We start from the raw sequence: 12,544 nt of genomic DNA, 5'->3' as shown, positions 1-12,544 counted from the left end.
TTTATTTTTTTTATTTTAGACAGAGAAAGCAAGAGCAGGGGAGAGGGGCAGAGAAAGAGAGAATCCCAAGCAGGCTCCACACTGCCGGCACAGAGCCCAGCCCGGGACTCCATCCCAGGACCCTGGGATCATGACCTGAGCCAAGATCAAGAGGCAGACGCTAAACCGACAGAGCCACCCAGACGCCCTAAGTTATTTTTTTTAACGTGAACAGGATGCCACAAATCATTGAAATGCTGTCCACGAAAACTTTGAGCACTTTTAATCTTGGATTTGAAATATGCAACCATATCTGTGCTTTGTCCCCACACCCCCCAGAATAAAATAATTACTTGTGGCAGTAAAGCAAGAAGTCAACAGAGTAATAACCAGCTACCACAGAAGAGCCAGGAAATGGTGAGTGGAGACTTGTCTCATTGGTTTAAGGAAACAGACACTGACTGGCTTTCGTTCAATAGTCCAAAATCTCATTAAAGTGTTTAAACATCCTACCTCAAATACCTGTTCATGATAAATGAGCAATTTAAGGCCATATTAAGGAAGTAACAGTTTGCACCTGAAGCTCTTTTCACATAGAGGAGCGAAGAAGTTTCCGCTGGGCCCCGAAGGGACTGCCTGGTGGTGCAGAGACCCTCCGGGGGCCTTTGCGTCTGGAGGGATGAGTCACCAGTGTCTTTGCATCACAAACAGGGTCCCTTAATAGTCCCATAGATAGAAAATACTTCTCTTAGAAATATCATGTTTATTCTGCAGTTTTTGTAGAACCTAAATTATTTGGGAATTTATCCTTTTTTTAAGTTTATTTATTTATTTTGAGAGAGAGAGAGAGAGAAAGTGCGAGGCAAGGGAGGGATAGAGAGAGAGGGAGACACAAAATCCGAATCAGGCTCCAGGCTCTGAGCTGTCAGCTGGACGCGGGGCTGGAACTCACGAACTGCGAGATCAAGACCTGAGCCGAAGGCGGAGGCTTAACCGACTGAGCCCCCCCAGGCGCCCCTGGGAATCTATCTTTAAAACTATTTTTTAAGTAGCAAAAATAATTGTGATAAAGGAACACAGAGAGAGGTTTTGTCCTTGCCCGCTTTATAGGGCCATCACATTACATTTACAATTTGATTCGTTTAAAATGTGAAAATGGTGAATTGTGGTGGATCCTAACACAATCCCATCCACACATTTTCCCCTAGGCCAGAGTAAGTTTTCCTTAGGCTCTCCTCTGTTAGAATGCTGAATAATACCAATGAACCAGAATTACCCGGCACCCGAGTTTTAAATAAGTCAGGATTTGGGACTTGTTTACAGCAGTGACAACGATATTAAATTCCTGCAAAATACGAAAGAAGTGCTTTTACCCGCAAATGTAACCGCCTGGCTTCCTGTGCAGTCTCAGCTGTCAACACGACGCTGTAGAAGAAAGAAGAACGCACATACTGCTTAATCTACAGTGACAACACAGATAGCTCCCGGGTACGAGCACGGAACTCAGTTTGTGCCTGAAAGCTGATGACAAACTGAGTAAAGTTAGTAGGTGAGGCTCCGGGCCAGGTGACTGTAGACAATCCCGTTACTGGATTGTCTTCCCCCCCGGAAGAAACTTACAGGCTCCTATTGGGTAAGAAGTGTGCACACTTCATAATAAGAAGCGTCTGACTTGGGCTCAGGTCATGAGCTCACGGTTTGGGAGTTTGAGCCCCGGGTCGGGCTCCCTGGGGCCCCACTGACAGAGCAGAGCCTCCTTCGGATCCTCTGTCCCCCTCTCTCGCCCCACCTCCCCCACTCGAGCTGTGTGTATGTCTCTCTCTCTCAAAAATAAATAGACATTAAGAAATTTTTAAAAATTAGCTTTGTTTTCATAAGAGTTCTGAGGGGCCTCCTGGAGTCTGGTGAGTCACACACGAGGGCCAGTGACGATTAGGGAAAATAGCAAAGACCTTCCTGTGCAGTCCCTCTCCGCTTGTCGCCGAACGGCACTTGCTCCCTGTGACCAAAACAGCTAAAACTATTTTAGAGACCATGAACTTTCAAGATGCACTGTCTCATCTTCCCTTTAAAAGAAAAAAATAAGATCACTGAAACCAATAGATACCAAAATCCCCAGTGTTCTCCAATGATGACCTTGGAGTCCAAAAAAGCATTATGCTGACTGTTCCCAAAACTTTGCACATTTTGGGGGCGCCTGGGTGGCTCAGTCGGTTGAGCTTCTGGCTTCGGCTCAGGTCATGATCTCACAGTTTGTGGGTTTGAGCTGCGTCGGGCTCTGTGCTGACAGCTTAGAGCCTGGAGCCTGCTTCGAAATCTGTGTCTCCCTCTCTCTCTGCTCCTCCCCTGCTCGTGCTGTCTCTCTCTGTCCTTCAAAAATAAATAAAAACATTTAAAAAAAGTAAAAAAAAAAAACTGTACATTTTGTGTGCATGTAGTTTTAAATCAAGTCATTTTTTTTAACGGTGCCTCAAGGCATCGTCACCCTTCCCCCATCTTAATATTTAAAAGGCCAGATTTTTCTATAAACAGGGGAACTTCGTGCCCAGAGGGAACACTCAGCTCCAAAAGACTTTTCATCATGACTCAGCACCTCCCTAAAAAGCATCTCCAAAGGGCTCGGAGTAATAATTAATTCATTTCTCTCTAAAGCAAATATTGCTTTCGTTGGATCCAGAGAAACACTTCAGACGGCGTGACGGGCAGTAGAAACACCCGCATAACACAGCACCCTCAGTTGGAAATCATCTTCACGTCCACATTCTTTGCGGGGGGAGTGGGGGGTGGGGGGAGCTTAAGCTGATGTTTTATAGTTTTGGGAGCCGTGAAGGTATTTATAGGGTTTGATCCTATCCACTCACTCCTGCTCAATAAAGAATCAGTGGCTCCCAGCTTTATCTACTGTTGTGCCAGAACATTCTCTGCTGGTCAAGGTTGTGTGTTCCCTGAGTCCTGCCTGCTCCCCGGACCTCAGGCCACTCACATGCCTGTTCCTCCTTCCAAGATGCTTATCCCTCAGTGTGGTCTTTGCCTGGAAGCTCGTTCCGAGGGGAGTCTGTGTATCCCGCTCATTCACACTAAGCTGTTCTCTTCTGTATGTTCTAGAAGACCGGGGACTTGATTTGCAGGAATTATACGTCTCCACCCTGAGTGCACTCCCTCCGTTCCTCCAAAGGGGTTTGTTTCCTTCTTTCTGTTATGGCAACAAGGGTGGGGTTTTAGGCTCATTTTTACCAGGAAACCACATCCTACCCAGAAGAGGAATCGAGAACAAATCGCTTGAGTAGCACTGTGATTTGTCCTCTGCGACGACATTAGACTCTCTCTGTCTTTCTCACGCACCCCGTGCCGCTCAAGAACACCGCTGCGTAATCGTTTCGAGCTCAATGTCATGGGGGTTAGACACGATCCTAGAACCTCTGAGACTCAATAATTACATTTATGTGCCTGCTGGCCAGATGCATAATGGGAACCATTCATTTCGGGGCTCGATGTCGCATCTGAGCTTCTGCGTCAGGGAAGAGAGCGTCAGCCTACACCATGGCGGGTAACTCCTTCTTTTTGCCAGAACAACACCATCTGTGCCGGGAAGCGTTCCACTTCAGACCCAGGGAGGCTTTCCAGCAAATGTAAGATGCCGAAGAGAAATATTGTTCTACCCTCACAAGCGACTGACGCGACGCACGTATTATAATAAATTTGTGATCGTGTGAGCTTTTCCCTGGAAAGTGTGCTGCATGGGATCTTGTTTCACAAACACTGCAGCAGTGATGAGCGACTTCGCCGCCGAGGCGTCTGTGTGGGGCCTGACATGCAGGGCGGGGTGGCCTCAGCCGTGAACACCCTGGGTTGGGATTCAACCGACTATACAGCAGAACCACACGCGTTTGCAGGCTCGCTCGCGTGTCTTTCCCGTGTGAAGAAAGGAATACTTTCCGGAGATGTATTTTTAAGCGTGGGTTGTGTGATTATTCAGGATGGCGAGGCCAACAGATGGGGAGGACCCTCCTGGAAAAGAGAGTGTGGCCGTCACTGTGCGGGGAGGGTGGGGCTCCCATGCCTCCCTTTGTGCCCACGGCCAAATGAGGGGGGGGCCAGTGTGGACGGGACCCTTTACTGTGGTTTCGCCAGAGGGAACCCAGGAGGCGCACGCGTGGGGGCAGGACTGGATAATTTTGGTGGCTACGAGGAGAAGCAGCCGTCCCCAGAGGTCACACAGCTGGCCCTGCAGGGATAAGGGCTGGGGACAGGGGCCCAGGAGCGCAATAGTGAGCAGAGGAGCTGAGGCTGGGCTGGATGGATGGGTTTGCTTTCTAAAGGCACCCCGCTCCCCACTCCCAAAGGCCTTTACCTTCTCTAGGGGTTGGCTAACTCTGGGAGGGACAGTCCCTCACCGAGACCCCAGAGGTCAAGGCATCAGAATAAGAACACTAAAGAAGAGCGGGAGAACCAGCACCTGGAAACATTGGGATGTCTCAGAGCCTTTGGGAAAAGTCCTCGAGAAGGAAGGAGAAAGCGGACTTTTAGCGAAAGACTGAAGGAGATAATATACCAGTCCGTGGCCAGGAGGCAGGTGAGGAGGTAAATAGAGAAAACACAGCGATCCAGGATGGTGACCGTTTAGGACGCTGAGGACCGTGTAGAATCTTCATCCAGATGCGCAGCTGAGGCCACTGCATTCGAAGCCACAGCTAAGTACCAAGGAATAAAAAATTACATTATCCATAACTGTTCCATGAAGAGAAAAGAATGAAAGATGGTAACCAAATATTGTCTGTTCACATATGGGTAACTCTGAAACTATGGCTTATTTTTAAAGCTTTCTTTATCAGAATATAAAGGCTGGGAACCTTACTAGAATGGCTGGCTGGATTCAGGTGGCCTCGTACCCCAGGCACGAGGTGAAGTGGCCTGAGCGGGAGGGCAGGGGACTGGGTTCCTGCAGGCAAGAGCCTGGCTGTAACCCAGGAAGGTTCCAATCCTGCCCCTCCCTTACTGCTGTGTGACCACTGGAAAGTCTGTAACCTCTCTGAGACTCAGCTTCCTCTACAATAACATGTGATCCTGGAAGTCTTGCTTTATAAGATGGTCTGAGGGTTAGATAAGATCATACACACGAATGGCTCAGACCCGTGCTTTACACATAGCAAACGTGCAACAAACTTCAGCTCCACTTATGTCGGAATAAGTGGATTTTAACATCCCCAGGAAGTTACCTGTCTTCTTAACTATTAATCTGGCAAATCTGTCATGTGATAAGCAGATTTAATACAGAAGGGGCCATGGTAAAAGTTAATGGACTTTCCTTTTTTTTTTTTAATGTTTATTTATTGATTTTGAGAGACAGAGAGAGAGCAAGGGAGGGGCAGAGAGAGAGAGAGAGAGAAAGAGAGAAAGAGAATCCTAAGCAGCCAAAGCCCAGTGCAGAGCCCAACGCAGGGCTCAATCTCACATCTTACGACCCAAACCTTGAGATCATGACCTGAGCTGAAATCAAGAGTCAGACACCCACCCAACTGAGCCACCCGGGCACCTCGGTTAATGGACTTTCCTAAAGTCGGAGCAAACGGTGCCACCAGCTTTGATGCACCAAGGAGGACACACACAGCTCTGTGCAGGCACTTCACACGACAGACTCGTTACCCGGAAGAGTGTCTGAACATCTCTAAGAACCAAACAAGAAATAAAAAGATGCAGTGAAAGTGGCGGCAGGGGTCATGTGTGCACCTGTTTCCCCGGACACAAAGATGCATTTTCTAGATGCACGTTAGAAACTTGTTACAGAGTGTGCAAAAGAGGGGCGCCTGGGGGCTCCATCCCTTGAGCGCCAACTTCAGCTCAGGTCATGATCTCGGGGTTCATGAGTTCAACCCCCACATCGGGCTCCGTGCCGTCAGCCTGTCAGCGCAGAGCCCGCTCTGGATCCTCTGTCCCCCTCTCTCTGCCCCTCCCTCGTTTGCACTCTCCCAAAAGTGAATTTAAAAAACAAAAAACAAAAAAAGTGTGCAAAAGATGTGAACAGAGCCTCCACTCAAGATGAGGTGCACACGGCAAATACACCCAGGAAAAGATGATGACATCCCTGGCCGCTGAGGGCGTGGAGTTTAACACCAGCGGCCTGGAAGGTGCCCCCGGACAGCGCGTGGTCTTACGCCCTCTGCTGGAATTGCACGATGGTGCAGCCCCGTGAAGCACACCTGCGCAGCTCATTTAAGAAGTAAACTCGGACCCCATGTAACCCGCTCCCTCCCTCCCAGACAAGTGCCGGAAGGAAACGCTGGCTTAGCCCCACCCAGAGACCCGGACAGCAGTGTTCGCTGCAGCTTTGTCTGTGATGAGTGACGCCGGGAATCACCCCAAGCGGTCGTCCGCAGGTGGATGGATAAACATCGTGTGTTTCCCAACGATGGAAAGCTTCTCGGCCGTGAAAAGGAACCAACTGGTGACAAGTGCCGTAAAGGGCTGGATCTCAAATCGTACCGCTCGGTAAGATAAGCCACAACAGCCGCAAGTACAGAGCATATCATTCTGTTTATGTAAAATTCTAGAAAGCGCACACAAATGCGTGGCGAATGAAAGCAGCTTGCTGGGGGGCGGGGAGGGGGGGCTGGTGGGGGTGAAGGAGGGGGGTACAGGGGAAGCTCTGGGGGTGACAGATACGTAATATTCCTGACGATGGTCTAAGTTTCTTCAATGCAAACATAGGTCAGAAGTCACTGATTTATAAGCTTTAAATATGTGAATTTACTGTGAGCCCATTATGCCTCAGTAAAGCTAGGGGGGAAAAAACCAGGGAAAGTGCTAGTAAAACAGAAAAAAAAAAAAAATCAAACATAGTCTGTGCTAGTCAGGCCTCGACATGCACGATAAGCTTTTAACCTTAGGACCCAGAGCCCGACAGATTCTTCCCAAAATCCTGAGCTCAGGGGTGGCTCTGTGGTCTCGGGGTCCTGAAAACGGAGTCAACGCTCGGAGTGGTCGGTTACGACTCATATTAAGTCCATACCGCAGATGAGAAGGTACACCTCATGGAGAGAGAAACCATGGCACTAATGGGGACCTGCAAATCCCCGGGAGTGTGGACGGGGAAATTCCTGGGAAGGGAGCCAGACCTGGTCTTTAGGGAAATCATTTCGCGTCTTCTCATCTTTCAAGTAGGTATAATGGACGGAGAGGTCGGTCAGCAGGCACAAAGCTTCAGGCGTAAGACGAGACGTTCTGCCCACCCGAAGTACGGGGCGTGGGGCGGGGACTGCTTGGTCACACTGTGCCCTGGGGCTGACGCCGGCCCCCAGCCGGGCCAGGATGTCGCCTTCTAACCTCTCCAGGGAATCTCTAACGCAGTGTGGTGGGAGGGCTGTGTAGGCGCAGGTCCATGAGCCCACCCAGGGCCTTCGTGGTGCTGTCGTGGGGCCGTCGTGGGCTGCCAGAGGCTGCGGTTATCAACAAGCAGGTGTCTCCGTTTCCTGGTCAGCGATACAAACTGATTACGGTGTTTCTCAGATTTTAACATGCATCAAGTCCCCGCAGAATCTTGCTGAACTGATGCCTTAACTTCTGCACCCCTAGAAGGCATGTCGGTCCCCAGAAGCACAGACCACACCGGCCGTCACAGGGGCGCCGAAGGCAGTGAGGACAGGTGGAAACACATTCCACACTCCCACACATACACACGTACGTACACACATGCCGCCCTTTCCTGATTGTAGTGAAAACCTCTGGCTTCGTCCAGCTGGGAGGTGAGTGCTAAGCATAGGGACCCCTGGTGTTCCTGCCCAGAGCTAGCTGGCCAGGAGACGGAAAGCTTGCCAGCACCCCAGAAATGAATAAAATCCCGAGTCTGCCTGATCCGGATTTTGCTTTCTAAATATCCCAGTCATGGTAACACTCATATAAAGCTTATTTATTTGGAGTTGCTTTTTTTTTTTTTTTTTTTTTTTTTTTTTTTTGGGACAGAGAGAGACAGAGCATGAACGGGGGAGGGGCAGAGAGAGAGGGAGACACAGAATCGGAAACAGGCTCCGAGCCATCAGCCCAGAGCCTGACGCGGGGCTCGAACTCACAGACCACGAGATCGTGACCTGGCTGAAGTCGGCCGCTTAACCGACTGCGCCACCCAGGCGCCCCTGGAGTTGCTTTTTACATATGTATTATTTCCTAAATTCCAACGTTAGCTGGCTAGAGCAGAGAGCAAAGACAAAGTATCTGGATTCCTGTCGGTCCCCACATGATACAAACAGAAATGCACACACAGCTCAGTTGCGAAAGCCTCTCCAGGTTGGACAGCGTGGGGGCCGCTGGGACTCACGGAACGGGATGTAGTGCAAAGAAGGAAACACAGCCCCTTCCTCAAAAAGCCTGTCGCTGAGCTGGGGGTAAAGTCCACGTGAAGCACGTGCCTCATCGGTGAGCAGGCGTCTAACTCGTCGTGAAACAGAGACCACGTCTGTGCTGGTGGCCATCCCACACAGTGGGCCCTACGGGGCCTGGTCCCGGCTCTCGGTCCTGGACTTTGCCACGACTCTGTGACAGCTTTACCGAGACAGGAGTCTCTCAGCTTGTTATCTGAAGACCGGGGTCCCACTGGGGACGCTTAGGAGCACGTCCCCCAAAGCAGCAGCTACTCCTTCCCATGTCTTCTACTCTTCCTGTCATCAGACAGGGCACGTCGTCAACCCTACCAAGCTGACTTCCGCACCAGGACTCAGGGGTCTTACAGTTCCCCTGCCGGCTGGGGTAGGGCCCCCCACCCCCGAGTGACCCAGGGGCTGCAGCCTGAGCCTGAGCCGGTGGCCGTGTCTGGCTCTCCTCATCCCTCCCGACCCCTCCCGCCCGGACTTTGGAACCTGCCCCAGGAATCACTGGCTCCTCCAGCCCTGCCCAGGCCGCCTGCCGCAGGGCTTGGCCTTACAAGGAAGTCCCTGCCCCGATGACTTCACCCCTGGTCCCCCGGAGGGAGGGCTGGCCTCGCAGACAAGGGAGGGAGGGTGACCTCGCTGACTCGCTGACACACAGGCCAGGTTTCCTTCCACGTGTCCTTGGTGCAAAGGTCCCCACCCGGTGACCACCACCTTCCTCTCAGCCCAGAAAGAGCCGAGGGGGCCGGGGTCTGGGAGGGAGGAGGGTCCCGGGCCTCCGGGGCACCAAACAGGGGCCAGGGGACAGCTCCCGCCTCAGAGGAGAAGCCCATCGTCCACCAGCACAGAGCACAGCCAGGACTGGCCTTCACCTCTAACTCAGCCATCGCCTCCCGCTGAACTCAGTGCCAGGGCAGACCCGGAACTCCCAGGACCCGCCTCTCCTCCACCCTGCCACTGTCAGCCAGGACTCCCTCTGCTCCCCCTGCTCTGCCCCTGCTCTCCCTCCACCCTCCCCCTGCCTTCCCTCCATCCTCCCCCTGCAGTCCCCCTGCTCTCTCTGCTCTCTCCCTGCTCTCCCCCACCGTCCCCCTGTCCTCCCCTTGCACTCCCCTCTCTCTGCTCTCCCCCTGCTCTCCCTCCCCCCTGCACTCCCCTCTCCTCTCTACTCTCTTACTACTCTCCCTGCTCTCCCCCCTACCCTCCCCCTACACTCTCCCTGCTCTCCCCCTGCTTTCCTCTCTCTTTCTGCTCTCCCCCTTCCTCCCCTTGCACTCCCCTGTACACCTCTCTCCCCTCTGTTCTCAGAATATTCCCCATCCTTCCCTGTCCTTCTTGTGACAAGTCACATTATCATTTCTGGAAGCCTGGGATTGAGTCTCACCCTCAAACACCCACCAAGGGACTTGGTCATCCTCCCTGAGCACAGGTCAGACCCAGCCCTGGCCTGGCCTGGCAGCAGCCAGGGAAAGAACAGTGTACTAGAGATAGGACAGGTGAATCCTTGGAAGAGGCAGGCCAAGGCCAGGAAGGGGCTGGGACACGGGAGTCCTTGAACAATGTCCCTGATCCAGAAACCAGGCTGCTCAGGGGCTGGGACCCCGGCGCTCACTGACCCGGGGCACATGCTGGGTGCTGCTGGCAGCCTGGTGAGGGCCTGTCAGTCTGGCCTGGTGCGTGTGGGTGTGAACATACACCTGCACCCCCATCCCCCACTCCCCATCCCCCACCCCCGCTCATAGTCGTGCCCCCCCCCCCCCCCCCCGAGCCGGGAAGACGAGAACTTGAGAGAGATCTCAGGCGTTCATAAACACCATCAGGAGTCAGCCAAATCCGGGGAAGATTTCCAGGCTCCTCTCACAGAATGTGATCGGATGACTTGTTTGCTCCTGTCATCAAAGTCATTTCTGGAATGTCACCAACACATAGCTAACAAGACATGAAAATAAGCTCTAACCATAAGAGTCTCATTTTTAAGTGGAGAACGAAAAGCAGAACAGAGCTGCTGGAGAATGGTCATGTCCCAGAAGAAGAGCGGCTTTACCAGCATCCCCCCCCCCCCACCCCCCCCCCAGAGTGCTTCAAGGGACGGCTCTGGACGATCCGCCCCTGATCTTTGGGCAAAAGTGATAATTGTCCTTCTCTTCCTCTCTGTCTCTGTCTCTCTGCCTCTGTGTCTCTCTTTCTCAAGTTAACACTTTGGTGGGAAACTCCCTTGAAATAATCCAACATGCAGGGCTCCTGGTGGCTCAGTCAGTTGAGCTTCCGACTTCGGCTGAAGTCATGATCTCGCGGTCCATGAGTTTGAGCCCCACGTCGGGCTCTGTGCTGACGGCTCGGAGCCTGGAACCTGCTTCAGATTCTGTGTCTCCCTCTCTCTCTGACCCTCCCCCGTTCATGTTCTGTCTCTCTCCGTCTCAAAAATAAATAAACATTAAAAAATTTTTTTTAAAGTTAAATAATTCAACATCCTTTATACTCATTCCCATATACCAAACTGCCCCCTGATCTGTACATTGGTTTCCAATTATTTTGCCCACTCGCAAAAAGCCCACGCCACTCGTAAAAGGTCCTGCTGTATTATTTCGGTGCTTGCAAATCACTAGACGTTAAGAGAAGAAAAAAATCTGCAAAACACATCATCCAAAAACGTGAAGACCTTACGGTGAAACAGAATCTGAACATTTCCCTCCCGGTCAGAAGCCGTCAGCGTGCGTGGATTTTCCATGTCAGTCTCTACGCTTCCCACCTGCAGCTGAGTTGTCTTTACTTGCCTGGCTTGAAAAAAAAACAAAAACAAAAAAACAAACCTGAGAGTAAGTTTCAAAAGAAAGTTTCTGAACCCTCCACAAGGTCAGAATCTTGGAGCTAAGGAGAACAAACACCCGCGGCCAGGCAGCCGGGGAGCGGAGTGTCCTGGCCCGGGACCGGGCAGCCAGCGGGGACACAAAGGTTTCTGTGTGCAGCTCCACCAGCCCCAGCGGAAGGGAGTGTATTCTGGCCAGAGAGGCAGAGGTCGAGCAAGGCGATGACACAGAATGGCCTTGGAGCGGGGTTGAGGCCCACAGGATTCTCCTCCAGGAGAACGGAGACTCTGATGCCGAGAAGACCTTCCTCCCACGTCGCCGGGGACCGGGGCCACCGTGAGGGCCCGCGTCTCACCGTCCCGACCACACCGAGCCCTGGCATTTACCTGGAACCCCGGTGGTCCCCACTGGTGGGGATAATTTGGTCTTCCTTGCTGACGACGATTCTTCTCCGGTTTCCCGCCCTTCTTACTGGGTCCAACCTCAGCTATTTCCAGGATGGATGCCAGGGTGGGTGCAGGAAGCCCGGCAGACAGCTGCGACACCGCTGAGCTCAACCGCAGAGTAAAGGAAGTCTGGGCATGATAAGGGGGCAACAGAAAGGAGGGGCCGTGGCAGAGAGAAATCGTGGTCACAGTCGGACTAGCAAAAGTAGGCCTTTTCTGTGCCCCGTCACTTATGCAATTGCTTTTGGGGGGGGGGTGTTAACAAAAACAGGTTCCTTTCCTACTCCTGCCGGACAATTTGACGAGTTAAAAATAAACGGGGGCAGGTTTGCATGCAGGGGAAAGGGAAGCAGAGGGGTGTCCATCCGGGCACTGGGGTCGCAGCCCGGCTTCCACACCGCTCTCCGAGGCCAGGGCTGGCAGCCGCGGACTTGACCCTGGCTGGCTCTGCTCAACAGGTGCACTGGACTGTAGGAAGAACCTTCTCTCTCCCTGTCTGTAGCTGCAGGGTGGCAGGGACGTCTCCTCCTCCCAAGGCGCTGTAAACAAGGAGGCACGAAAATAAAGAATTAAAATGCTATATGATAAAATAGTTCAATCGAGACCTTTTCTTCAAAAGAAGAGGCTCTGGAATTGCTTCCGTTGGCATCAAAAGCAGCCGGCAACGGGCCTGTAGAGCTCAGTTTAAGGGCAAACATTGCAAAAAGAATGCAAACAATTCTACTTAATAAGAGCAGAGGAAGGGAGGCCTGCTGTATGTTCTTTCCTGTGTAAGACAGGGGGCAGGAGCCGTGGAACTCGTTCCGTTAGGCTCTCCCCATATCAGCTGGTGCCGCACCCGCAGGTGTTCTGAGCAGATCAGAACTAGGCAGGCGCAGCCGGGCTGGAGAGGCCGCTAAGTCCCAGGAACCAGTAATTCCGAGTCACAATGTGATAAACCATGAAACAGCAGACA

The 12,544-nt window shown here is 52.2% G+C and overlaps 1 long non-coding RNA gene across 1 annotated transcript; it reads right to left on the bottom strand.

Annotated features, from left to right (window-relative positions):
• Positions 1 to 10,899: 10,899 nt before the first annotated feature.
• On the bottom strand, positions 10,900 to 11,696 carry LOC131484092 (uncharacterized). The gene is made up of 2 exons (XR_009248017.1): positions 11,530 to 11,696; positions 10,900 to 11,110 (listed from the first exon to the last, which is right to left on the bottom strand). It is a non-coding gene; the product is annotated as an uncharacterized LOC131484092 (long non-coding RNA).
• Positions 11,697 to 12,544: the final 848 nt, after the last annotated feature.

Source organism: Neofelis nebulosa, chromosome 8 (assembly GCF_028018385.1).
Source record: "Neofelis nebulosa isolate mNeoNeb1 chromosome 8, mNeoNeb1.pri, whole genome shotgun sequence".
NCBI lineage: Eukaryota > Metazoa > Chordata > Mammalia > Carnivora > Felidae > Neofelis > Neofelis nebulosa.
This window is presented reverse-complemented; position numbering and strand designations above follow the sequence as displayed.